We start from the raw sequence: 4,503 nt of genomic DNA on the forward strand, positions 1-4,503 counted from the left end.
TGCTATGCACGGCCCTGGCGGTCGTGACCACGCACACCGTGATGTGCCATGCCCCTGTCCCCATGTCGGATTCCAAAATGCTGGGAGGTATGCACTCCTGTGATATTAGTGAGGACAGGGGTGCACACGATTAGTTCAGTGTCATGATATGAGGTGGGGTATGGAAGCAAGCGAGAAGTCACAGAGAGAGCCAGGGGAAGGAGCAGGGTCTCCCAACAGCACAAAGTACTGTGAGGCTCTTGTCAAACTTTTACAGGAAAACTGCAGTGTCCCATTCACCTGTATATGAAATTAAGTTAATACATCCAACTTGTGGAATCTGGTAGGAACCTGCGATCCATTTGTCAACCCTCTGCCTTCATCATCTGTGCAGTAAAGTGAATGGAAGCAAGGAGGGTATGACAGGAAACGGGTAATGAAATGTGTATAGCATAGATTTATCATAGAGCAAGGATCAATCTCTTCATAATAATTACTGAGCCTCCCAGAGGGCAAAGTTTGAATATGTCTAATGGCAGATACGAAGTACTACAAACAAAAACTCCCTGACCTCTTTATAAGTGACTGCCAATATGATCATACTCCACAAATAAAACAATACACTTAGTAAGTGCTTACCCTGCATGCTAAATTACTACCTCATGCATGTAGTGTATTGTTGTTAAGTGTAGCTACTGCATACTCATATATATTAAGTGTTTTGGCATAATGATGACCCTCCTGTGTATGCCTATAGTGTGTTATGTTAATGTTCCCAGAGGTGTAAGAGAGTGATGGCTACACTCCTTCTGACGGGTAAGAGAGGGTGATACTTTTATGCCTCTGGGTGGGACCTGTTTAGAAATGTATAACTTGGGGTTCCTGGGGGAAAACATACGTGTGTGTGTTCAGGCTTAAGCTGCAAGTCAGCATTGGGTATTGAGTTACGAGTGCAGCCCGAGTCAGTCAGGTATGATCGTGACCTGATTCAGGTGCACAGGAGTTCCGAGAAACGTCTGGAGGAGTTGAGTTGCAGTATGAGGTTGGAGACAGGGCCATAACTAGGGCTGTGCGAGAGGGGCCGCCACTCAGAGGGCAATGCTGACGGGAGCGCAGTTTATGAATATTTTAGGTTCATTTGGTTAAAATGAAAGGCTCAGGGGGGCGACAGATTTATTTCTCGCCCCAGGCGCTAAAATTTTATGTTACAGCTCTAGTTGGAGATGAATGCTGTTACCACAACCTGTATGCAAGGAAAGTGTGAGGAAATGGGCGTTAGCTTAGTGAAGCACCTGAAGGGTAACCCATACTTGCCAACTTTCTAAAGTTCGCTTCCGGGAGCCTGCTGGGGGAGGTGGGCGTGATGGGGGCGGGGCTTCAAAATTCACATCATTTTGCACCCGCCTCCGTGATGTAATGATGCAGGGGGCGGGGCCAAATGCCGCCATTCCCTGTGAATCGCGGCATTTTGGACCTAATTCTGCCACTTCCTAGTGAAGTGGGCAGAATTGCGGGAGATTGCCACACTCTCCCGGGAGTCCATGAGACTCACGCAAAATGCGGGAGTCTCCAGGACATTCCGGGAGAGTTGGCAAGTATGGGGTTACCGCCACACTGCATGTACCTGTATCCTAAATACAGTTCTGGAGGAGACCTACACGGACCATGGACATCACCAGGCTAAGGCAATATGAGGGTATAGGCAAGATTAGGTGGAAAGCCGGACCCCAATTAAGTAATATTTTGAATTAATGTTCGATTTATGGCATCCAACCCACAATTGAATTTTAAGTTTAGGGTGGAACTGGCCTTAAGATAACAGATTTTACATTAGACCAGAGTTATGGGAGGTTTAGAAAATCAGACATGGGCTCCCTTTCTACAGTCCTACAATTGCAAGACAAATGTTAACACAAAGATAAACGTTACTATGGTAAACCATGTTCAGGAATAAGCACAGAACTATCATGAATGGAGTCTAGGGGCTAGATTTACTAAGCTGCAGGTTTGAAAAAGTACCTTCTACAAAATGACAGCTAGAATCTGATTGGTTGCTATAGGCAACATCCCCACTTTTTCAAACCCGCAGCTTAGTAAATCTGGCCCTAGGTTAACTAGCACTGGAAAAATGACTCATCGTCACCACCTGCTGTGCAGACATGGAACTGCAGCAGCAATTTTTTGTTGAATTCTCAATTTACCAGGCAATACTGTATATATTCTCTAAACTCCCCAGTAAAATTGACGAGAACTATAGATTGAATAAAGCAAGAAAACAAAAAAAGAGCAAACAGTTAATGAAATAATATATTTAATATCTTTATTCATCACTCACACAATTTATATTATATATATATATATATAAATACAAACATGTAAGAGAAAAAAACCCCTCATATATTTCTTTATTTACTATACACACAAATATTCACTTCTTTCCAGATATGTACATTAATATATACAATATGCATATATACATAACCTTAGTAGTAACAAAACATAAATAAAATATATTACATCTATGTTTTATATATCTATATATATCTCTATATATAAACAGATATATACATATAGATATTTTTTTTAAAACCTATATGAAGTGAGCGTACATATTATGGAAAATGGCAAAACGTTTCAATAACTATTCAATAATGTCATGTAAACTAAATTCTGAGGGAGTTGTTTGGTGATTTGCATCCAAGTAAGTGACTAGGAATGTGACATATGGGAGCATGCAGTGAGCAACCTCAAATGATGTTATGAAAGAATAAATCTGTTCTGATATTCAAGGAAAACAAGATAGTACAGCATGCCCTCTAAACAACATCTAAAGAAATTTGGTACAGTTCCACTTTTAAACCCTGAAAACACAAATTAAGGCATTAGGAGCCAACATTAAAAACCACCTTGCCCTGAATCTTAATCTTAGGAGTCGATAATCACTTTGGAAATAATAAAATAAAATGTAAATGTATTTTCAAGTGTATATTTTAAGGGAACTAGCAAAATCGACACTGAAAAATAACCTATGTGTGCCCATTAGAAGTATATATGAAGCTCACTAGTACTCATGCTCCCAAATATGTGGGGTGGGTAAGCTTTGGTATGTCTGCCCCTGCAGAACTACAACTACCAAGATGCTCAGCTATTGGATGACTAAACGTCATTGCTGAAGTGTCAGTGCATACACATCCCTAATCAGGGCCGGATTAAGGGAATGGAGGCCCCTGGGCTAAAGGGGCCTCCATTCCCCCGTGAGGGCCCCCCCAGTAAGGAGACTACAGCGCGCCGGGGAAGTACTGCAGTGAAAGTGCTCAGCAGCACTGATCAGGCTTGGGCGCCCCCGACCGATCAATACTGCTGCTGAGCACTTTCAAGGGCCCCCTGGATGCCATAGGCCCCTGGGCTATAGCCCAGTTAGCCCTATGGTTAATCCGGCCCTGTCCCTAAAGTACAATTACGCAGATATATAGACTTCTATATAAAAAGACCACAAGTGAAGTGCAAACATCTGACTGTTGCTGTCATTGGATGTTATTTGGTTGCTAGGTTGGAAATTAAGATTACAATATGCACTTTAGGTATTGAAGGAACGAGACTCTTCTGGGACTGATGCCACAGTTGCTTCTATTTAAAAATTCCTTGGAATAAACTAAACCAGCGTCTAGTCATTTCAAAGTATTAATGAGTAAAATAGATTTTTGGGTATTAGCCTGAAATCCAATCCGGTGGTAAACTGTTAATGTAGCCTTTGCTTAAACACAGTAGAGGCAATTTCCGGAGCAAAAAGTATCCGAGATCCATAGGAAATGCCCCTATTTCAGCAAATGAACCTAGATGTCCACCAAAGCGCACAGGTTTAAAGGGCAGCATTACTAGAGGAAGATAAGCTTGCATCAGCCAATGGGAGGAGATGGGCGGAGTTACATCGCTCCATTTATGGAGGATGACAGAGTACTGCAGAAACAAGATATCAGCTTGGGGAGTAAGAATACTGAAATAAAATAAAGGGGCGAAGGACGTGAATTTTTAGGGTTGCAAAAAACTTGATATTTTTTTTGTAGCAGCTCAGGGCTGGTGGAGATCAAGTCTGATCCTGTACTTTTAATGGGACACGGTTTGCTCTCTAGTAGAGAAGTGATTTCTAAATACACTTTTTGCCCAATGTTAAACAAGCTTTAAAAACACAAAAGTGTCACAAGTCCCCTCACTTTCATGATTAAATTAAGTCATAAATGAGGCTACACCAAGCAGTATTTTAGCAGAGAACCCCACAAGTTATAACCAATGAGTGGGTGGTTATAAAGTGGTCGGTAGTTAGACTTTTCATGTGACGTTTATAAATTTGGCACAGTGCACGTCTTTCATCTTATACTCCTCCACACACTTAGGCCCACTTGTAGTAGTGGAGGCATCTTCTGACAGCGGGGAGCAGGTGTGCACCTTGGTATGTGCTGGGCGAACAGACGGGTGCAAACCCATGGTCATTTTGTACGGTGCATTATTTATTTGTGTGGCACCACC

The sequence above is a fragment of the Mixophyes fleayi genome, chromosome 9, assembly GCF_038048845.1.
Source record: "Mixophyes fleayi isolate aMixFle1 chromosome 9, aMixFle1.hap1, whole genome shotgun sequence".
Taxonomy (NCBI): Eukaryota; Metazoa; Chordata; class Amphibia; order Anura; family Limnodynastidae; genus Mixophyes; species Mixophyes fleayi.